Genomic DNA, 25,048 nt, shown 5'->3' with positions numbered 1-25,048 from the left:
ACTCTCCTCTTGCACTTTCATCAAGAGGCTCTTTAGTTCTTCTTCACTTTCAGCCATAGGGGTGGTGTCATCTGCATATCTGAGGTTATTGATATTTCCCCCAGCAACCTTGATTCCAGCTTGTGCTTCATCTAGCCCAGTGTTTCTCATGATGTACTCTGTATATAAGTTAAATAAACAGGGTGACAATATACAGTCTTGATGTACTCCTTTCCCTATTTGGAACCAGTCTGTTGTCCCATGTCCAGTTCTAACTGTTGCTTCTTGACCTGAATACAGATTGCTCAGGAGACAGGTCAGGTGGTCTGGTATTCCTATCTCTTTCAGAATTTTCCACAGTTTATTGTGATCCACACAGTCAAAGGCTTTGGCATAGTCAATAAAGCAGAAGTAGGTGTTTTCCTGGAACTCTCTTGCTTTTTCAATGATCCAATGGATGTTGGCAATTTGATCTCTAGTTCCTCTGCCTTTTCTAAAACCGGCTTGAACATCTGGAAGTGCATGATTCATGTACTGCTGAAGCCTGGCTTGGAGAATTTTGAACATTACTTTGCTAGTATGTGAGATGAATGCAATTGTTCAGCAGTTTATGCATTCTTTGGCATTGCCTTTCTTTGGGATTGGAATGAAGACTGACCTTTTCCAGTCCTGTGGCCACTTCTGAGTTTTTCAAATTTGCTGGCATATTGAAAGCAGCGCTTTCACAGCATCATCTTTTAGGATTTGAAAGAGCTCAACTAGAATTCCGTCACCTCCACTAGCTTTGTTCTTAGTAGTGCTTCCCAAGGCCCGCTTGACTTTGCATTCCAGGATGTCTGGCTCTAGTTGATTGATCACACCATCATGGTTATGTGAGTCATGAAGATCTTTTTTGTATAGCTTTTCTGTGTATTCTTGCCACCCCTTCTTATTATCTGCTGCTTCTTATTATCTTATGTTAGGTCCATACCATTTCTGTCCTTTATTGTGCCCATCTTTGTATGAAACGTTCCCTTGGTAGCTCTAATTTTCTTGAAGAGATCTTTTAGTCTTTCCCATTCTATTGTTTTCCTCTATTTTTTGGTACTGATCACAGAGGAAGGCTTTCTTGTCTCTCCTTGCTATTCTTTGTTCCTCTGCATTCAAATAGGTGTATCTTTCCTTTTCTCCTTTACCTTTCACTTGTCTTTTTTTTCACAGCTGTTTGTAAGGCCTCCTCAGACAACCATTTAGCCTTTTTGTATTTCTTATTCTTTGGGATGGTCTTAATAGCTGCCTCCTGTACAATGTCATAAACCTCAGTCCATAGTTCTTCAGGGACTCTATCAGGTCTAATCCCTTAAATCTATTTGTACACTATACACTTCCAGTGTATAGTTGCAAGGGATTTGATTTAGGTCATACCTGAATGATCTAGTGGTTTTCCCTACTTTCTTCAATATAAGTCTGAATTTTGCAATAAGGAGTTCATGATCTGAATTACAGTCAGCTCCCAGTCTTGATTTTTCTGAGTATATAGAGCTTCTCCATCTTTGGCTGCAAAGAATATAATCAACCTGATTTTGGTATTGACCATCTGGTGATGTCCGTGTGTAGAGCCTTCTCTTGTGTTGTTGGGAGAGGGTGTTTGCTATGACCAGTGTATTCTCTTGGCAAACTTTGTTCACATTTACCCTGCTTCATTCTGTACTCCAAGGCCAAATTTGCCCATTACTCCAGGTATTTCTTGACTTCCCACTTTTGCATTCCAAGTCCCCTATAATGAAAAGGACATCTTTTTGGGGTGTGTGTTCTAGAAGGTCTTGTAGGTCTTCATAGAACCGTTCAACTTCAGCTTCTTCAGCATTAATGCTTAGGGCATAGACTTGGATTACTGTGATACTGAATGGTTTACCTTGGAAACAAACAGAGATCACTCTGTCATTTTTGAGACTGCATCCAAGTACTGCATTTTGGACTCTTTTGTTGACTATGTTGCCCACTCCATTTCTTCTAAGGGATTCTTGCCCACAGTGATAGATATAATGGTCATCTGAGTTAAATTCACTCATTCCAGCCCATTTTAGTTCACTGATTCCTAAAATGTTGATGTTCACTCTTGTCATCTCTTGTTTGACCACTTCCAATTTGCTTTTGTTCATGGACCTAACATTCCACATTCCTATGCAATATTGCTCTTTAAAGCATCAAACATTACTTTCATCACCAGTCATATCCACAGCTGGGTGTTGTTTTTGCTTTGGCTTCAACTCTTCATTCTTTTTCAAGTTAGTTCTCCACTATTGGGCACCTACCGACCTGGGGAGTTTATCTTTTAGCATCCTATTTTTTTGCCTTTTCATACTGTTCTTGGGGTTCCATGGCAAGAATACTGAAGTGGTTTGCCATTTCCTTCTCCAATGGACCACATTTTGTCAGAACTCTCCCTCATGACCTGTCTATCTTGGGTGGCCCTACATAGCATGGCTGATAGTTTCATTGATTTAGACTAGGCTTTGGTCCATGTGATCAGATTGGTTAGTTTTCTGTGATTGTTGTTTTCAGTAGTGAAACATGTGATCTAACACTGACTTTTTTTTTTAACCTTAAATTTGCTTTCAAGAAGCACTATTTTCATTATAATTTAGTTTTTATTTTGTTCCTCAAATTTCACTTGGTGTTCTTTGACATATGGATTATTTTTTTATATGGATTATTTAAACATCTTTTTCCAAAATAGAGTTATCCTTTGGTTTTGATTTCTAATTTTATTGTATAGTAGTAAGATATGTGCTCTGAGTTTTTTGACCTGAGACTTGCTTTGTGATCTAGAATGTACTTGATTTTTATAAACACTTTATGCATACATGAAAGCATATATATTTTCCAAATATTGGGTGCATGTTATAAATATTTTCACTAATGTAACTTTTTAATTTTGTTACTTGATTCTTTTCTATCCTTACTGTAATGGTGAGATGGGTTAGGTTGTAATGAACAGCCCTGCAATTAAAGTTTACTTCTGACTCATACTCACATGATCTTTATTGAGGAATCAGGCTGACAGGATCTAACTCTCTGCTTCCATGATTGACACAGCAGGGAAAAGGCTTCTGCAGCGTCACATTGGCCACTAAATGCTTTTGCCTAGAAGTGATACACATAATTCTGTACACATATTTCTGGCCAAAGCAAGTCATCTGACCAAAAAGGCCACACCTAACTTCAAGGCGTGGAAAGTGTATTCCGACCCTGTAGTATGAGGGAGGAGAACTGGAATTTTGGTGAAATAGCACAAATGACTGCCACACTTTTTGATTCCTTTTGTCTGTTTTATTGATTACTGGAGAATAGGGTTTAAATCCCCTGTCACAGTGCTGAAGTAATCAAGATATCCTTGTATATTCTGCTCATTTTTTCTTCATATGGTATAATCCTATCTTCTGAGATGGCTATATGTTAACATTCTAATGTGAAGGGAATTGTGCAGTGATACTTTTTTGCCTTTCAAAATCTTTTTGTCTTAATCCCACACTCTTTTTTATTAATAGAGATTCACAATTTAGTGTATTTAGAGAGCCTTATATATAATCTCCCTCTTTTCATTGTCCACCTTTTAAATTCCTTTTGTCTTAGGCATGTCTCTTATGAAAAAAATTAAATATGTATACATATGAATATTTATGGAATATATATCAATATATATATCTGATTATATACATGTATATGAAAGACATTAATCCTAACCGTCAAGAAGCCTAACAAACTGTGTGCTGATTACATGTTAGTTAGGATTCTTGATCCTGCGCATTGGTATCTTTCATCAGTTCTGAAAAACTATTAGTCATTATATCTTTGAACACTTTTTTGCCTCCATTTTCCTCTTTTTTTCCCTGAAACTCTCATTATGTGTATGTTGAATCTTATACTCTACCATATATCTTAAACTTTTATATTTCCCATCTCTTTGTTTGTGTGCAAATGCATTCTAGGTTTTTTCTCACATCTGTCTTCTAATTCAATAATACTCTCTTCACCTGTATCTCCTGAAAGGAATCTGTGTCTCATTCAGAAATGCAGATACTCTCAGAGAAAGTATTAGCTAAAGCACTGGCTTATTCTTCTGTAATCGCACTTTCATATTATTTCTGGGCTATATTTCTATTTTATGTGCCAATTAGCTATAATTAGGAGAAATATTTATAACTTTAATTCCAGTATTTTTACATAATCTATCCCAGGATATATTCTGGATATAAAATAACACTGCATAAAATTCTACAAATCTGTTTCACCATATTGCCAGAAATGGAATCTGAATTTCTCTTAAACTTATCCTATTTTGCCTAGCAATTTGGTTATGTTTATAATGTGATCTATTGTTGCTAGATTTCATCCTTTGTCAGCAAAACTTCACGATCTGATTCATTTGGAAGTCCCCAAATTAACTAGAGCACTTGAACCATATTTGTTGAATGTATAATTTCAGTAGTTACTGGAACCTTTTCATATTACCCAAGCCATGATTGTGGGGAAATACCCAGAAGAGGCAATGCCATAGATTTAACCATTAAGAACTCAAAGCTAGTTAATTGGGAGAAAATACCTGATCAATTCCCAGTCTTTCTTTCATCTTCTAGTAGATATCATCTTAGGGTTGAAGAAAACAAAATATTTTCTCTAGATGCTGACGGAATTGTACAAAAATTTGTTTTCCAAGAGTTGTTTCACATTTAAAATGATTTTTAAAAGACTATTACAATTGTTTCCAAGTTCCAAACCACAAAAATTAAAATGCAAATAAATCATACAATAAAGGAAGACACTGAAAGTGAGATGGCAAACAATCTTAGAAAATTATCCTCCCTCTCCTCTTCTATCTCATCTCATCACATAGCAGCTGTTTCTTGGTCATATAAATTCCAGTTGAATGTGGGCTTTCCAATTTCTCCAGATTTAGTCAATTAAAGAGTGAAATTCCAACATCTACATAATATTTGTTCCAAATATGAAGATTTATTATGGTTAAGAAAGGGCAACATATTAGCAACATCTTCTAAAGATGGCCAAGATACTTGGAGACTAGATTAGTTGTACTAGTTCCCTCATGATGTGATTTACAGACCTAGAATAAGGTTTACCTCAAAATGACTGTTCCCTCAGTTTCCCAAAACTGCCAAACTTGGACCTCTTTTCTATGTATGACAGAGCAATAAAATGTTCAAGACTATAGGTACGGCAAAAAGAAAAACATTCCCTAACATTGGGAAAGGTTGTTGCCCAGTTTAAACATCAGTTTTTGACCTGAATGAACCCAGAGTGAGATATTCATTAGGACTTCAGTTCAGTTGCTCAGTCGTGTCTGACTCTTTGTGACCCCATGGACTGCAGCACGCCAGGCCTCCCTGTCCATCATCAACTCCCGGAGTTTACCCAAACTCATGCCCATTGTGTTGGTGATGTCATCCAACCATCTCATCCTCTGTCATCTCCTTCTCCTCCTGCCCTCAATCTTTCCCAGCATCAGGGTCTTTTCAAATGAGTCAGCTCTTCGCATCAGGGGGCCAAAGTATTGGAGTTTCAGCTTCAATATCAGTCCTTCCAATGAACACCCAGGACTGGTCTCCTTTAGGATGGACTGGCTGGATCTCCTTTCAGTCCAAGGGATTCTCAAGACTCTTTTCCAACATCACAGTTCAAAAGTATCAATTCTTTGGCACTCAGCTTTCTTTATAGTCCAACTCTCACATCCATACATGAGTACTGGAAAAACCATAGCTTTGACTATATGGACCTTTTTTGGCAAAATAATGTCTCTGCTTTTTAATATGCTGTCTAGGTTGGTCATAACTTTTCTTCCAAGGAGTAAGCATCTTTTAATTTCATGGCTGCAGTCACCATCTGCAGTGATTTTGGAGCCCCCCAAAACAAAATCTGTCACTGTTTCCACTGTTACCCCATCTATTTGCCGTGAAGTGATGGGACCAGATGCCATGATCTTAATTGTCTGAATGTTGAGTTTTAAGCCAACTTTTTCACTCTCCTCTTGCACTTTCATCAAGAGGCTCTTTAGTTCTTCTTCACTTTCTGCCATAAGGGTGATGTCATCTGCATATCTGAGGTTATTGATATTTCTCTCGGCAGTCTTGATTCCAGTTTGCGCTTCATCCAGCCCAGTGTTTCTCATGATGTACTCTGCATAGAAGTTAAATAAGCAGGGTGACAATATTCAGCCTTGATGTACTTCTTTTCCTATTTGGAACCAGTCTGTTGTTCCATGTCCAGTTCTAACTGTTGCTTCCTGACCTGCATACAGATTTCTCAAGAGGCAGGTCAGGTATTCTGGTATTCCCATCTCTTTCAGAATTTTCCATAGTTTATTGTGATCCACACAGTCAAAGGCTTTGGCATAGTGAATAAAGCAGAAGTAGGTGTTTTTCTGGAACTCTCTTGCTTTTTCAATGATCCAACGGATGTTGGCAGTTTGATCTCTGGTTTCTCTGCCTTTTCTAAAACCAGCTTGAACATCTGGAAGTTCATGGTTCACATATTGTTGAAGCCTTTAATGGCTTGTAAAAGAGTCCACAGGGTTTCTCCTAGGATGTTTGCTCTCTTTGCAAGAACTAATGAGCTAATTTCTATCTGATAATGATTTATATGTTTCAACTTGCCCTTGTATACCTGGCTCCCAGTGTCAGTCACAGGAATCCATCCTTGAGGTGAAGCATTCCTATTGTACTAATTCTCATGCTTAGCTTTCCCTCTTTTATGATGTGATATCATCTTTCTTCTAAATTGGTTATTTTTCCAAAGTTCTATCTTTCAATATTAAGTTTAATATTTCAGTAAGTTCCCATCAACAAAGTTTGAACTTTTTGGCCTTGTGCTCATGGTCTGCAAATCTGAGCCTGAACTCCTGGTCATTCTTCCTCATACTATCCCTCGTGTTCTCTGTTTTCCAATTTAATTGCTTACTCTTTCCCAATAGATGCCCCATATTTTCTTTTCTTTGTGCCTGTGTTTATGCTGCTATCACTATTTTGGGGATTTGGAGAAAGTTTATTATATCTATGGGGAGAAGTGGAGTAGGGAGTTAATGGGGGGAGAATGAAAGATTGTCCACCTGTTGAAAGAGAAGTTGTACAAAATCCCGAGCTCTTCTTCAGTGTACATGCCCTGGCCTGATACCATTATTCTTTCCATACGGGAAGCCTCTCGTCCTGTAAATTCACCTCATGAGTGAGCAGAGACTCATTTTTAATGTTTTCTCCCTGGGTTTGGGGAAAAGTGAGTGGCATGGAGCTCACACAGATCATGTACTGGCACAGGCCTGCTAAAGCCATCTGCTTCTCTTTGGATACTCATTCAAACCTCTTAGGCATTTGCCTTCCACCCTCTATCCCCAAAGTCAGAAGCCTGGGCCTAGGTCCCAAGGAATAGAAGCACAGGAATTTGCCCCATGTTTATAATCTTATAATCTTCTTGGGTGGGAGGAGAGAATGGGAGGCCCTTGGGGTCATTCCTGCATATAACTGTGCATTCAGGATCTAGAGATTTTTATAAAGATGTAAAAAGAAAATGTGATGTATGGGCAATATTCACAAGCCCTATTTTTTCTCCCATGGCTGCTGATTTATTTATTTCCTACATTTTCCCCCCCTCTTCTTCTTCATTTTTTAGGATGGGCTCTTGGCTGTAGTTCAAGCACATTGCAGAGGAATGGTGGAGAGGGATTGTGGTTAGCTAGGTTTTGCTGAAAGACAACAAAGAAATCAAATCCCTGACTTGGCACTGGCCCAGACCCCTTCCATCGGATACTGGTTTGCTAGTAGCACAAAAGACCCATGCACAGGGGCTTGAAAATGTGGTCAAACCTATTTACTTTTCAGCAGAGAAGGAAATTGGAAACAGAAGTCTGGCTTGCCATTGAGAGGCAATTTTGAGTTAATTAATCAAGTGAGGGAATCCAATGGCCAGAAAATGGCAGCAACAGAGCCAGTTTTGCATGGGGCCAGCACACAGGGCCTCAAGAGAGCATAGTAATGTGGCTTTTGTGAGGTCCCAGAGGGAGCTGTTTACCATCTCAACATAGCTGGCTGAAAGGCTATAGAATGCAGATTTTTTTTAAACTTGTGTTTATATTGTGCTATCACTAGTGGTTAAAAAATATCATGCAAAGGTAGCTGTAGAGTGACAGTGGTACTAGGATAGAAATACATGTGTATTAATGATAATGACAACAATTAGGATAAATGACAATTAGAACAACAATTAGGGTAATAATAACATGTCAGGAAAAAGTTGTAAAGCCTGAGAATGTGAAATAAGGTGCCAAGGTTTTATTATAATGAGAAACGATAATCGTAAACTAATCTTTCTACTAGTTGGCATGTTCATTAAAGACAGAGGGCATGTTTTACTCAACTTTGAGAGCATTCTGAGAGCATCAAGAAATGATTGAAAGGCTCTTCTAATACATCTTCTTGCCTTTAAATGAAAGTGTTGGGAGGTGGGGACTTAAGATGTGTTTAGATCACGAGGGTGGAGCCCATTATAAATGACTCCAGAGGGTCAGCTTATCCCTCTACCATGAGAGGACACAGTGAGAAGGTACCACCTATGAACTAGGAGGTGGGTGCTCACCATACTCTAAACTGGTTGTCACCTTGATCTTGGCCTTCCCAGACTCCAGGACTGTGAGGAGTAAATTTCTGTGTTTTAGACCCCCTAGCCTATGTATTTTGTTACAGCAGCTTGAATGGACTAAGTCATCCTTGAGCTGTCCTTTAACAGATGTGTGCCTGCTAATATTCTTAAATATTACTCATCTTTTAAAGGTCTTTGTGAGAGGATATTCCATAACCAACTCAGTAATTTATACTCCCATTTTATTTGTAAAGCTCTTTTCTCCTTCTAACCTAGATCTTATCTGCTATTTTAAAAAAACCTTTGTTTTGTGCTATCCTTTGTGAAGCTGGAACATGTCACCTTCTGTCACATAAAATGCTCTCCTTAAAAAGTGAATGGCCTTACTGAGCCAGGACTGTCCTCAGGCAGGGAGACGACTGGACCACCATGCATAAAATAGTCAGGCGTGCCAACATGAATGACATGGATGCAGCGGGTTCTAGAGAAGCAGCGATGAATGCCACTCACGTGACTATGTACATGGATCTTTCCTTGGACCCGAGTGCTATTCCTACTGTTGTTGATGCTTTCCCTCTAAATATGCATGTTTTATTCTCGCAACTTTTTAATTTGAAAATTTTCACACTTAAAGACCAAGACCAAGAAAGGCATGCATGCATGCCTCATTGCTTAGTTGTGTCCAACTCTTTGCGACCCCATGGACTGTAGCCAAGCTCCTCTGATCCTGGGATTTCCCAGGCAAGAATACTAGGACATTTCCTTCTCCAGGGGACCTTCCTGACCCAGGGATTGAATCCTGCACCTCCTGTTTTGCAGGTGGATTCTTTACCTGCTGAGCCACTGGGGAAGACACAGGCTAACCTTAAAGGGGATTCCTATATTTTCTTCCATTACATGAGTTCAGTTTGATTTTGCTTTCTTTCTCCCACACCTCTCTTTTTCTTTCTCAATTTTTTTTATTACTTATTCTTTCAGGAGACATTTTAAACAGTTATTAAAGTCATTTACTCCATGAAAATTTAAGACCACAGCTAAACAAATGGTGTACCTGTTTATAATCATTGTAATATCTAAGAACTTTCTGGCCTCACCCAGTGCTTACTCTTGTTTTTCTGTACTATTGGCAAATAAGTTGGAGACATTGTACACTTGCCCCTAAATATTTCAATGCTTTTTTTCCTAAGAAGAAGGGCTTCGTTTTACATAATCAAAATATAAATATCAAGATCTGAAAGTTTATCATGGACACAATATTATCTAAAATCTGCAGCCCATATTCAGATTTGTCAATCTTTTTTTTTTTTTCCTGCCCGGTGTATGTATGGTGATTTATGTTTCAGTGTATTAGAAGCAATGTATTATTGAAACAATGTTTCAGTGTATTATTGTTCCAGTGATCTTTGTAGCTTTTTCCCCCAGCCTGGCCAGTGTTCAAACCAGGAGTCCACATGGCATTTGATTGTTATGTCTCTTTAGTCACTCTGACTCTGGAACATTTCCTCAGCCATTTTTGACCTTGACATTTAAAAGAGTACAGACTATTTTGTAGAATGCCATTCAATTTGGGTTTTCTGATGTTTTGTCCAGATTAGTTCAGACCGCCATCCATAAAATAGTCACAAGTTTTACACTTTTGACCAAAATGCCAGAAAAGTGATGTTATGTCTTCCTCAGTACAACCATAAGGAGACGCAGGATGTCAGTGTGTCCTAGGACTTTGTGTTTAAGGGGATGCCTGCCAGTTTCTCCACTGTAAAGCTACTATTTTCCTCTTGTAATCAATCCTAAATAACTAATGGGGAAATACTTTGATACTATGTAAATACTTTGTTTCTCACAAGACTTTCACCTGCTTTGTTTTAGCATCTATTAATGCTATTTTAACCATGCCATCCCTTCTATAGTTTTTACTTGGAATTCTACTGTCAAGAGTTACTTTCTCTTCATTTTTATGTATCTATTTTATTTCTTTATATCAGCATAGACTTATAGGTTCTAATTTTATTCACTGAGTCTAAGACCATTTCTATCCTTGCTTATTTCAGAGCTCAAACTGTGCCAACTTTGGCCTGTGGGAACCAGTTCAAGCTGGCTCCTGTGGTCTCTGACTCTTGATTTTGAATAGTAGCCATTCTTTTCGGTACTTGAGATAGCTTTTCCACATCTTTCCCTCTTTGTGGAATTTTCCCACAGTCGTAGACAACAGAAAGGGGACACCAAGCCTGTAACTGGACTTCCCAGATAGCTCAGTTGGTAAAGAATCCACCTGCAATGCAGGAGACCCTGGTTCAATTCCTGGGTCAGGAAGATCTGCTGGAGAAGGGGTAGGCTACCTACGCCAGTATCCTTGGGCTTCCCTTCTGGCTCAGCAGGTAAAGAATCCGCCCACAATTCAGGAGACCTGAGTTTGATCCCTGGGTTGGGAAGATCCCCTGGAGGAGGGAAAGGCTACCCACTCGAGGATTCTGGCCTGAAGAATTCTATGGACTGTATAGTAGGTCAGGTTCTGTCATTGACAGGTAGGTGGCCTTCAGTTTTTGAGCCTCGGTTTACTCATTTGTAAAATGCAGCTAATAATAGTGTCCTGGGTGGTTGGGTGGTATCAAATAACATATTGCATAAGAAATGCCAGACAAGCTTCAAAATTTCAATCTTATGTGAGATTTATTATTTTTCTTCTTATGCTTTTCTGATGAACATTATAGAAACCTTATGTTAGCAATAAAATACTTTGCATGATACACTAGGCAGTGGCCTAGAAACAGGCATACTTTTGATAGATACTGAGAGTCTGGATATTATAATGAAGTCTTTCAGATCAGTTCCATATTTGAGAGGACTTCATATGTACTATTTTCATTCCTTTGATGAAATTCCACATCTTGAGGCATGGAATAGTCTTTGTAGACTATTACTCTCTTAATAGATCCCTGCCTTTCATTTAAGCATTGGCCCTGCCTGGTGTACAGTTCACTAGAAAGGCATCCACACACACACACACACACACATACTACATTAGTCTTGTTTATCCTGTCCTGTCTGGAAGCCCAAGAGATTGGAGTGCATGTGGGGCTGCTTGGAGTAGCCTCATCTCCTGAGAGGAGAGCCATTTTTGCTGCTTTTTTGTTTGTTTGTTTGCTTGTTTTCACTGTGGCCCTTATCTTATAGTCTCAGAAAACCCTTGGAAAATTTGCTACACTGGGGAAGAGGCCTTTGTGTCTTAGAAGTTAAGCTTTTCCTTGAAGAATTTTGGGCTAACTTACTATCCAGTGAATAAAATTGTCTATTACTTGGGTGCAAACATGTATACCATTATGAGGAAAGGGGGATTAGATTTGATAAGTGTGCATCACAACCAGAAACCTTTCTCCACTTGGGGAGTCCTAGTAGGACTGAGAGTTTGTTTCATACCACCTGAGTTGTACTTTGAGTTCTGGCAAAAACCTGAGAACCCAAGGGCAAGTGCCAGGGCTTATTGGCTGTCAGATTAGTCTCTTGCCAGATCTCTAGCTTCTGGGCTCAAGCTGGAGAGGTCTGAGCAAAATTTAGGTCAGGTCGTTCACTTTCACAATTTGCCTAAGCCTAGTAATTATTCTTGCAACTACTTTGAAAGTGTATGTGTTAAAGAAGTTTAAAGGAGGAAAAGCCTAAACATTTCCAACCTGGAAAAGATTCTTAATTTTCAACCTACCTACCCTTCACAAATTCCATGCACTAATTAATTTGTTAGAGGGTCAGTGATAATCAGGCCAGGTCTGTGGTGGAGTTTCTACATTCAATAACCGTACTGACTGATCATGAACTGTGTATATAGTACTTGTAAGGGCTATACCAATAAATGTCAGATGTAGTCCAATCCCCGAGGGAGCTTTGTGTTTAATCTCTTACTCTTCCACGTAATCACTTTGATTAGGCTTGACCAAGACAATTCTAGTCTTTGGACCTTTTGAATCTATTGGCCGAGTCCCTGAGGATGGGAAATTTTCTGCTGCCATCTTTGCATGCTTTAAGAAAATATTTCTTTTTATTTATTTTAATTAGAAGAAAATTACTTTACAATATTGTGATGGTTTTAGCCATACACCGGTGTGAATGGCCATAGATATACATGTGTCCCCTCCATCCTGAACTGCCCTCCCACCTCCCTCTCCACTCTACCCTTCCAGGTTGCCACAGAGCATGGCTTTGGGTGCCCTGCTATACATCAAACTTGCACCAGTTATACATTTGACATATGGTAATACATATGTTTCATTGCTATTCTCTCAAATCATCCTATTCTCTCCTTCTCCCACTGAGTCCAAAAGTCTGTTCTTTATATATCTGGCTCCTTTGCTGCCCAGTACATGGGCTCATTGGTGCCGTCTTTCTATATTCCATATATATGCATGAACATACATTATCAGTCTTTCTCTTTCTGACTAATTTCACCATGTATGATAGGCTCTAGGTCCATCCACCTCATTAGAACTGCCTCAAATGTGTTCCCTCTTATAGCTGAGTCATATTCTACTGTGTATAGGTACCAGAACTTCATTACCCAGTCATCTTCCGATGGACATCCAGGTTGCTTCTGCGTCCTACCTATTGTAAAGAGTGCCACTATGAACACTGGGGTACATGTGTCTTTTTCAGTTCTGGTTTCCTCAGGGTATATGTCCAGTAGTGGGAGTGCTAGGTCATAGGGTCGTTTTAGTTCTAAGAAAACATTTCTGTTCCCTTCTTTTCTCCATGTAGTTACTGTTATTCAGGCTTGGGAATGTATGAGAAATGATCACTAACAAATTGGAGAAAGATAATCTTGAACTTAAAAATCAGTTTCTCCACCACCCAGAAGTACACTGTGACTGTGGTAGATTGAAAAACAATAGCCATACATTTTGTAGCTCTTCCCATCATAGCTGAGTCTATTTCCCCATCCTTGGAATTTAGGTTGGATTTGTTTTGCAGAGTAGGACTCTTAGCAACTTGATACAAAGAGAGACTTATGATGAGCTTGTGCATTGGACCTTACTCTCTTGCTGCCTTTGGAACCCTGTAACTGCCACCTACAGGGTGGCAGGCCTGGTCTGCTGAACAAGAGAGATGTGTGGCCCAGCAGCCCTCATCACCCCAACCAGTGAAGTCCCAGAAGCAGAGACAACTTAGCTGACTAGTGAAAGTGTTAGTCGCTCAGTTGTATCTAATTCTTTGTGACGCCCATGGACCTGCCAGGCTCTTGTGTCCATGGAATTCTCCAGGGAAGAACACTGGAGTGGGTTGTCATTTCCTACTCCAGGGGAACTTCCCAACTCAAGGATCGAACCTGCATCTCCATGTCGGATTGCAAAGGTATGAGTTATCTATACTGAGACTAGCTGAAGAACTGCTCGGTTGATCTCAGCCAGAATTGCCAACTCTTAAGAGTGGTGAAGATTCTCAGGTGGTGTTAGTGGTAAAGAATCCACCTGCCAATGCAGAAGACAGAAGAGATGCAGGTTTGATCCCTGGTTTGGGAAGATCCAACTGCAGTATTCTTGCCTGGGAAATCCCATGGATGGAGGAGCCTGGCAGGCTACAGTTCATGGGGTCGCATAGAGTTGGACATGACTGAAGTGACTTAGCATGTAGGCAGAGTGGTGTGCTAGGTAAAGAATTGTTGCTTTAAGCTACAGTTGTCTTAAACTTTTTATTTTGACTTGAAAAAACTGAAGAGTCTGGTATAGTCTTCACCCAACTTTCCCTAATGATGGTATCTTATATAGTTGTAGTATAATATCAAAAGCAGGAAATTCACCTAAGTACATTGCTGTGAAGTAGAAAAAGCTTAGTTTGCACCATGTTTTAAAAAAATCAGCATTCATTTATGTGTGTGTGTGTATGTGTGGTTCTATGCAGTTTTCTTCCACATATAGATTTGTATAACCATCACCATCTCCACAAAAGCTCTTTTTCCTGCTTTCTCTTTGTACTGGCATATACCCCTACCACACTCCTACCTTTGTTCCCGGGAAACCACTCATGTGTTGATCATTTCTATTGTTCTGTTATTTCAAGCATGTTGTATAAATTGAATCATACAGTATGTGTACCCTTTGGAGGTCCACCCAAGTTATTGTATGAATCAGAAGTTCATTCTTTTGTACTGATGAGTGGTAGTTCAATGTACCAAGTTTCTTCTAGGAACTTGTTCTTTGCTAGATCTATGATTTGCAAATATGTTTTCCCAGTCTTGAGCATATCTTTCCATTCACTTAACAGGATCTCTTGTGGTACAAATGTTCTTAAAGTGGATAGCATCCAATTCATTAATTTTTCTTGTATGCATTGTGCTTTAGTATCATATCTAAGAGCTTCTCACCTAGCCCAAGGTCCGGAAGATTTTATTGTTTTCAAAAGCTCTTATAGTTTTACATTTTACATTTAAGTCTAGGATCCATTTGAATTAATTTTTAAATGTGGTGTGAGTTTTAGGTTGATGTTCACTTCTAGTTTACATTTGTCTCAACACAGTTTATTGGGAAAATGATATGGCCTCCATTGAACTGCTTTTACACTATTGTAAAAAGAATCAAAATTATTGTAAATGAAATTAATCAAATTTCTTGGTTCTCTATATTGTTCCATTGATCTGTCTGCTAATTTACCAATACCACACAGTTATTATGTGACTATTATTATTGTTAAGATGACTATGTGCTAAGTCACTTCAGTCATGTCCAACTGTTTGCAGCTCTACAGACTGTAGTCTGCCAGGCTCCTCTGTCCACAGGATTCTCCAGGCAAGAATACTGGAGTGGGTTGCGATGCCCTCCTCCAGGGGATCTTCCCAACTCAGGAATCAGACCCGAGTCTCCTACTTTGGCAAGGGGATTCTTTACCACTAGCACCAGCTGGGAAGCTCACAATATGGTAAGTCAGATGGTAAAGAATCTGCCGCTCCTCTGCCCATGGGATCGCAAAGAGTCCAATACAACTGAGTAACTAACACTTTCATTTTCAATGGTTTTTCTTACTTAGTTCTTTTTTTTTTCTTCCAAAATTGGTTTAGCCTTTCTACTTCTTTTTCCTTCCCATATAAATTTTGGAATGTGTTTTTCTATGCTTACATGGGATTTTGATAGGAATTGCTTTAAATCTAAGGAACAATTTGGGGAGAATTGACCTCTTTACTACACTGAGACTTCTAACCTATGCTCACAGTACAGTAGTCATTCTGTACCCATGGGGTTTGATTCCAGGACTCCCACAGGTAGTAGAGTCTGTAGATGCTCAAGTCCTTTACGTAAAATGGTATAGTATTTGCATATGACCTGTGCACATCATCCTGGTTATTTTAAATAAGCAATCTCTAGATTACTTACAGGGCTTCCCCAATGGCTCAGCAAATAAAGAATATGCCTACCATGCAGGAGACACAGGTTCCATTCTTGGGTCAGGGAGGATTCCTTGGAGGAGGGCATGGCAACCCACTCCAGTATTCTTGCCTGGAGAATCCTGTAGACAGAGGAACCTGGAGGGCTATGGTCCAAAGTGTTGCAAAGAGTCAGACATGACAGTGACTAAGCCCACACACAGATTACTTACAATACCTAGTACAAGATCGATGCTGCTTAAATAGTGTAAATATGCTGAAAGTAGTTTGTGTAAATAGTGGCAAATTCAATTTTTTCTTTTTTAATTTCCTGCCTTACTTTTTGTGAATATTTTCAATCTGTGGTTGGTTTAATCCATGGGTGTGGAACTGATATGGAGGGGTAACTATATAAATCTGTCTAGCTGTCTATAGTTTTGCTTTCAGTAGAATTTTATACATTTTAGTTTATGGAAACTGTACAAGTTTTGTTAGATAAGCTACTAATTTTTACAATAGTTTTCATACAAAAATAGACGACTGACAGCAAAAGCAGGAAATTAGGATAGGCATATTGTGGCCTTGACAAGATAGATTGTTTAAGTCAAACACCCTTTAGCTCCGTGGGCCATTATACCACTCATATAAGTAATTAAAAAGTTAATACTGGTGATAAATTATATTTTTCCTTATCATGTTGGTATAGCTGATTTATCCCCTGCTTTTACCTTCTATCTCATTTTTAAAAAGAGAAGGGAAAAACAAGCAAAAAAACCCTTTAAAATGCTTAGTTATTTTTTAAACACAGTCAAACTCAAAAAAAAGAGGCTAAGATCCAGTGATCTGGAACTAACAGAAACCTATATTGGGAAACAGAGGGTAAAGGTGATTGGTTCATAGGCAGCAGATTCTTTATACAAACAGTGGAGGCTGAGTTTCAAAGGCCATTTGGTGATGAAGGCATTGCTCATCCCACAAAAGGCAGAAACTTGAGCTGGGCTTCCCAGATGAAGCTGAGATCAGTGTTTACAGCATCTGGCAGTCAGTAGACATGAAAAAATTCCACTAACTAGCCATCCTTGGATCCTGCTTTCCTGTGGTTCTGGGATGGAGAAGAGACATCTGGGCTAGAATGGGAACCAGGCCTTGCCGCGCATAGCCATGGTGTTGATATGACATTACTGGTGGTGGCTGGTAATGAGATGCATCTCAACTTGTTGATGCATATCTGGAGTGCCAGGGTGATATTACCAAACACAAAACCACTTGACAGGGAGGGGAGTTAACCAGAAACAAATCTCCCAAGCAAGATTAGTTTTCAGACAAAAATGACAAAATACACAAGGATGCTTTCTGTCATGATGCTAGTCAGCAGATTCAATAATCTACAGACACTACACATAAGGAATCAGAAACCTATAAATTTGCCTACAGATTTTATGGTGAGGAACTAGAAATAATGGTGCAATATGAAAATATGTTAAAATAATTTGTAATCATCAAATAAGTCAGAGAGAAAGTGAGAATGAAGGATTATTAATAAAAACAGTAAGGTATTTAAAAATTCATCTAGAAACCTTAGGAGTGGAAAGTATATTCATTGAAATAAAAATTGTGGCTGATAAGGTAAACTAGAGTCTAGTCACCTGGGTCAAGACCAGTGTTGAGACCAGGGAGGCAGCCAGGATGCATAATTTAAGGAGGCAAACACTGATAGGTGAAAGCCTTGAACTTGCAAGACTCTGTGGGACCATGCTCACTTCACCCTTGTCCCAGGCCTGGTAGATTTGGGTGAAGAGAAAGTTAAGAGTAAGATGGTAAAACTAAAGGAATGACCTGGAAGGCAGATGAAGAGGTTTAACATATGAAAAGAGAAATTGAGAGACATAGAGGAAAGCTCCAAAAGTGTCTTAAGTGTTTCAGAACTAGAGAATAAAAAGATCAGCAAAGAAGAAATACTACAAGAGATAACCCAAACTTTTCCCATAACTAAAGATATTAATCCTTCAACTGAAATAACTTTGTCTTAATAAAAGAGACTTTAAATTATTCATTATTCATTGATGAAACTATGAAGAGTCCAGACTTCTGACTCTCCCCTGATCCAGTTTAATTGGATTGAGAAAATTCTATTTAATCTCAAGGTATTGCCCATTGAAGAGGATTGTGGATGGCTCTGAGGGATTATGCCCTGAGTTTCACTTGTCTGACTGGTAAACATTCCACAGATGCTAGTATTCAGTTGCTTCTGAGCAGCAATGGCTCAACAGTGAGTTGACTGTCCCATCACTCCTTGGGGAAATTCCAGTCTAGTTTGCAGCTAGTAGCTTGAAATTAGGCTGAAGCATGTTTGGGAACCATTCCATCTATAGGTCTTTCTTACTTAGAATTGTATACAAATATCTTTAGCCCCGTGTCCCTCCTTGCTGTCATCTGTGTTCTGTGACAAGGGAAATCCATGTTTCTCATTAGACTACAACAGTACATAGCATAAATTGCTCAATAAGGAGAGTAACACTCTAGTCCTTAAAGCTCTATGCTTTTCTTTGCTTCTTATCTCAACTAAATATGTAGCTAGATGCAGGAAGTCTGATCATTTTGGTCCAATGCACAATTAAAGAGATGGGTCACTGGTAACTTCTGTGCTCACATTAGCCCTCATGAAAATTTAGGACTAAATTATTTCCCTTGTTTAATGGGTTCGTCACCACAGCAGGGGTAGAATAAACAAAGGCTCAAGTCATGAACAACACTGGGGCAGGCAGGAATACTTGGCATATAGGAGATAAGGAATTTTGAAAAAATGGTATGATTAGCCTGGCCAAGGCTCTTTGTTTATTTCAAGGTATTTAAAATGTTCTTGAGTTTGAAGGAGAAATAATGCTTTGGGACTTACTCATTTGGTATTCGTTTTTAAATTAAGGGTTTGGCATCTCTTTCCAGAAGTAAGTAATTTCTTTTGTGGTATCTGTATACAGATAACAACAATCAAAATAATCCAGAGTCTTCCATAGATATGTGCCTGAGAAAAACTGAAGACTGTCACACTGTACGCTGGGGCTCAGCAGATGCCCTGTGAAACCTCTTACATGGAAAACATAGAGTCTAAATTAGGACACTGTAGGATTGGGTGTGTGCACATGTGTGTGTATGTTTGCAGGAAAGATGGAGATACAGAGGGACAAAGTGACAGAGGCAAAGGGATGGGGAGACCAAAAGACCAAGAGAAAGAGACAAATGCAGATAATTCATGAGAATTCAGTTAAAAATCAGGAAGCTGAACTAGGTGAGAGAAAAATTGCCTGGTGATCATTAAAGTTCAAATATAAGACATAAAATAAAGATTGTTTGCCAGGTACCGAACATAGTGTATGTATGTGCTAGCCGCTCAGTTGTGTCCGACTGTAATCCCATGGACTCCAACAATATTCTCCAAGCAAGAATACTGGAGTGGGTTGCCATTCCCTTCTCCAGGGGATCTTCCTGACCCAGGGATCAAACCCAAGTTTCCTGCATTGCAGGCAGATTCTTTACTGTCTGAGCCACCAGGGAAGCCCACTGAATAGTAGCCTACCCAGGCTCCTCTGGCCATGGGATTTTCCAGGCAAGAGTACTGGAGTGGGGTTACCATTTCCTTCTCCAGGATATAGTATAGAGTTTGTAAAAAGTATACAGATGCATGGCTCCTTTCTAAGTAGCAAGGGTGGGATACGGAGAGAAGAAGTAAGTTTGGTTGTGGTCATGTAATATGATTACACAGGATTAAAGGACAGCACAGTGCAAAGTCAACCAAGATCAACTAACTTTTCCCCATTAGATCCCAAGACCTTACTTTGGCTGCCTAGGATACTTGCCATGCTGGGCTGTAGCAGGAATCACCAGCAGAGCCTCACAAAATCTTAAACATCTATCAAAAAGTTCATCTTCCCAATTCATGCCATCTCTAATAGGAAATAGATTGCGGGCCAACTAAAGAGTATACGCATTTCAGACTCAGTTAATATGATAATATTTATATTAGGATTGAGTTTTATATCTCACGAATCACTTTCACTTATAGCATCTAGTTACATCTTTGGCATGTCTGTGTGTGGGAGATACTGTTGTTTGACAAGCAAGGAGACTGAAACACAGACATACTGAAGTATTTGCCCAAGCTCACAGAGCTAGGAAAGGGCCAAGCAGGGCTTGAAGACAAGTTTAGGATTCCTCCACTGTGCCCCGTGTCTGATTGCCTGACATATGAAAAGTATTTATGATTCTTCATTGTGTTTAATTTGCTATTACAACTGTGTTAACAAAGCACTGCTAGAGACCAGGTTTATAGAATATAAGTTGGCTTAAGGCTTAACATTCAGAAAACTAAGATCATGGCATCTGGTCCCATCACTTCACAGGAAAAAGATGGGGTAGCAGTGGAAACAGTGTCAGACTTTATTTTTTGGGCTCCAAAATCACTGCAGATGGTGACTGCAGCCATGAAATTAAAAGATGCTTACTCCTTGGAAGGAAAGTTATGACCAACCTAGATAGCATATTCAAAAGCAGAGATATTACTTTGCCAACAAAGGTCCACCTAGTCAAGGCTATGGTTTTTCCAGTGGTCATGTATGGATGTGAGAGTTGGACTGTGAAGAAAGCCGAGCACCGAAGAATTGATGCTTTTGAACTGTGGTGTTGGAGAAGACTCTTGAGAGTCCCTTGGACTGCAAGGAGATCCAGCCAGTCCATCCTAAAGATCAGTCCTGGGTGTTCATTGGAAGGACTGATACTGAGGCTGAAACTCTAATACTTTGGCTACCTCATGTGAAGAGTTGACTCATTGGAAAAGACCCTGATGGTGGGAGGGATAGGGAGCAGGAGGAGAAGGGGACAACGGAGGATGAGATGGCTGGATGGCATCACCAACTTGATGCACATGAGTTTGGGTGAACTCTGGGAGTTGGTGATGGACTCCTGTCATGCTACGATTCGTGGGGTTGCAAAGAGTCAGACACGACTGAGTGACTGAACTGAAATGAACTGAACCATATCCAAACTCTGCTGGAGGTGTATAGTAACCCATGAAAGTGGAAGTATTAATTACTCAGTTGTGTATGACTCTTTGCAACCCCATGGACTATACCCCACCAGGCTTCTCTGTCCAAGGAATTCTCCAGGTAAGAATACTGGAGTGTGTTGCCATTCCCTTCATTTTCCCCACTCAGGAATCAAACCCAGATTTCCTATGTTGCAGGTGGATTCTTTACCATCTGAGCCATCAGGGAAGCCCAGTCATAGCAACCCATAATAAGTGGTTTTCTGTTTTCATTTTCCCCTGTCATGACTTTTTCAGAGTGCTAAAAGGTTTGGTGACCATATGCTGCAGTCCATGGGGTCGCAGAGTCAAACATGACTCAGCAACTGAACAACAATGTGTTGAAAATCACTGCTGCATAATCATTTCAACGTAACAGCTTTCAAGGAGGCTGTTCTGAGTTCCATTTAAGATTCTTTCAGTGCTGAGTGGAGTGGGCTGCCACCCTGTCACACTCTGTACAACCAGAAGCAGAAGGAGTTCCCTGACCAAACATGGAGCAGTGAGGCAGGGCTGGGCTTGGCTTTTCTGTGCTTTGTTTCTATATTTGGAGGAAAATGGCTCAGAAGACGATACAAGAGTGTGATGCATGTTTTCATCTCAACAAAGGTCATTGGGAATTAGAACCTCATTCTATTTTTTCAGCTCCATAACTTCAAATTTTCTATTTGAGACCCAGTAATAGACACAGAGGTCTTCCCTGATAGCTTAGTTGGTAAAGAATCTGCCTGGAATGCAGGAGACCCCAGTTTAATTCCAGGGTAGGGAAGATCTGCTGGAGAAGGGAAAGGCTACCCACTCCAGTGTTCTTGGGCTTGCCTGGTGGCTCAGCTGGCAAAGAATCCACCTGCAATGTGGGAGACCTGGGTTAGATCTTTGGATTAGGAAGGTCCCCTGGGGAAGGGAATGGCTACCTACTCCAGTATTCTAGCCTGGAGAATTCCATGGACTGTATAGTCCATGCAGTCGTAAAGAGTCAGACATGACTGAGTGACTTTCATTTTTACTTTCAATAAACTCAGAAATAGAAGCTTTGAGAGCCAGAGAAAATTAAAGGGGGGGCATAGTCACTTTGAGCTTGAACTTACATTTCATATATTAAAGATGGAAATAATGACTGAATAAGTGATTAAAGATAACTTTTTGTCTCTTTCTTGGAATTTAAAATTAAATTGCCTGTGTGTTAGTATTTATCCCATGGTTGTTTCTTTCATATCGATGGACATTTATGATAAAGAAGATTGGACAGTTATTTTTCTCTTTGATTCAGGTGTATATTCTTGAATAAATGACTCTCAAATAAATAATTTTACCTATTTGAATCTCCTATGGGTAAGGCTTTGGCAGAGCTACCACTAACCTTGGCACTTAAGTCCCTCTAAACCATTGCGCTTGCTGCTTGATACTTCTTAGAAGATCAGATTTCAGAAGGGCGGCAAATTCCCTATGTCTGAGGAGTCTGAATCCATTTTCTCAAGAGGGATGCATGAATGTTAAGGCATCTCAGGTTTGTCTTGCCAGAAATCTGAATCAGAAGAAACAAGTTCATGCTTTTCAATTCTGTTATCAGTTGTGTATCTAGATCTCCACTAAGTGATTTAACATTACCGTATAGGCATTATAAGGAGATCAGATCAGTCAGTCCTAAAGGAAATCAACCCTGAATATTCACTGGAAGGACGAATGCTGAAGCTGACGCTCCAATACTTTGGCCACCTGATGCGAAGAGCTGACTCATTGGAAAAGACCCTGATGCTGGGAAAAATTGAGGGCAAAAGAAACAGCTGGCTGAGGATGAGATGGTTGGATGGCATCACTGACTCAATGGACAAGAACTTAAGCAAACTCTGGGAGATAGTAAAGGATAAGGAAGCCTGGTATGCTGCAATAAATGGGGTTGCAAAGAGTCGGATATAACTTAGTGACTGAAGAACAAAATAGGTGTTATTGCCTGTGTTGCCCAGACTGAGGATAAGGACCCTCAGAATCATGTCCTCTGTGTTGGCTTACAGGTGACAGAGGCCCGATTCCTTCAAACATGAAGACTTCTCACTCTCTGCTACCCCTGTGGAGTCAGGGAAGCTGCATGTGGTGTGGGGACAAACGAGCTCTAAGACACTAGAGAACCTTTGCTTCTTCCAACATTATTTTTCTAGAAGGCTGGAGGAAAAGTATCCCTAGAACTTGAACATTACACTGTTGGTTTCTCTAAAAAGCAGGCTTCTGATGCAGGAGCTGGGAGAGAGGTTTACAGGGCCTTACCTTTCTTATTGGAGAGGAATTTAAGTCATTACAAAGCATGATGTAAAATATTCCCCAAGGGATGCTTCTGGGAGGAAATGGAGTTGGTAGGTTATCTGACTGACTTACCAAGTAGACAATTGAATTGAGAATCATATTACAGAGCTCTTTCAGGGTACAAAAAGGCTTTCTTAGCTGGTGAATTGAATAGCCAAAGAAGAGGGGGAGAAGAGAGCCAACTCTGGGGGGAAATGTTCAAGAAACAACAAAAGCAGTCACAACATGCTACTGCGCTTGGCAATGAACTGCATTTCCATAGTCATAAGAATGAGCATGATAAAACTACAGGGAGGCTCGGGGAAGGAAGACAGGTGTAGTCGTGGAGAGGAGATGGTGATGTTTTGGTCTCTGACACCATCACTCTTGTCCAAAGTCTCCGTACTGTGAATACAGTTTCTGGGTAAAATGTTACCCATAGAGAGCAAACAGTGCAATTTCTAGATGATTCGGGAAAGTTGTTCTATTTTGACTTTTAATACTTGAGGCCTGTAAACTGTAATTTTCAGCATACATTCTGAAACTAGAAAAATGCTTCTTATACAGTTTCTCCACAACTTTAATTTAGAAAACTAACCAAAGGGATCTTACTATGAAAATTTTTGCTTCTCTGTCAAAGAATATTAAATCTTTAGTTTTTAATTGTAGTATAGTTGATCTACAATGTTGTGTTAGTTTCAGGTATGTGTGTGTTTATATACGTATATATACACATGTATATATATGTGTATATTTGAAAAGGTATATATACATATATATAACTGAATATAGAACAGAATATATACGTATATATACCTTTTCAAATTATTTCCCCTTAAAAATTATTATAAAATATTGAATACAGTCCCCTATACTTTGTAGTAGTTCCTTGTTGTTTTTCTATTTTCTATGAAGTAGTATGAATCTATTAATTCCATACTCCTAATTTATCCCTTTTCCTCTTCCCTTTTGCTAATCGTAAGTTTGTTTTCTGTGTCTGTGAGTCTATTTCTGTTTTGCAAATGAGTTCACTTGTATCATTTTTTTTAAGATTCTGCATAAAAGTGATATCATAAGATATTTGTCTTTCTCTGATCAACAAAAGTTAGATCTCTAATTATTAACATGGATAAAAAAAGATCTGCTTTTACAAATGCATAGGTTGCAGTAAACTTTTTTGGATGGAAATTTGAGTCAAGAAGTGATCAGCTATGAAACAAGTTGGCTGTATATTGGCAGGTCACTTTCTCTCTCTGGGTCTCAGTTTCCTCTCTGGTGGAATGAAATGATTGACCTCTAAAATCCTGACAGTTTCTTCCAGCCCTACAATAAATGGTGGCAAATGTGGAGACCTCCATGTTTCTATAGGCCTGCACCCCTGACTTCAGTTCGGACAGGGTCTCCGGGACTCCTGGTCCGCTGGGGTAGCCCCTCTGACCCAACCCTGTGGTAGTACCTTCCAGAGCCGGTTGTTCCCAGCCAGAGGACAGGGACTCCACAGCAGGCCTCTAAAGGAGAACGAGGGGCTCCAGGAAGCTGAAGTCGGGTCTCTACCACAGACATGAGTGTTGTGTAAGCGATGCTTGCATCCCAGCAGGCTGACTTCCAGCAGCACTTTTCTGGGGAAGCAGTCTTTGTTGTTTTCAGGAAAAGCAGGCCAACAGTATTCTTGCATGTTCACACTTGGCCCTCCATCTGGACAAGGGAGTAATTTGAACTTGCAGATAGAGTGTTTACAGAAAACAGCCAATGAG

This window comes from Ovis aries, chromosome 7 (genome assembly GCF_016772045.2).
Source record: "Ovis aries strain OAR_USU_Benz2616 breed Rambouillet chromosome 7, ARS-UI_Ramb_v3.0, whole genome shotgun sequence".
Classification (NCBI taxonomy): Eukaryota; Metazoa; Chordata; class Mammalia; order Artiodactyla; family Bovidae; genus Ovis; species Ovis aries.
Note: the sequence above shows the minus strand (reverse complement) of the source record.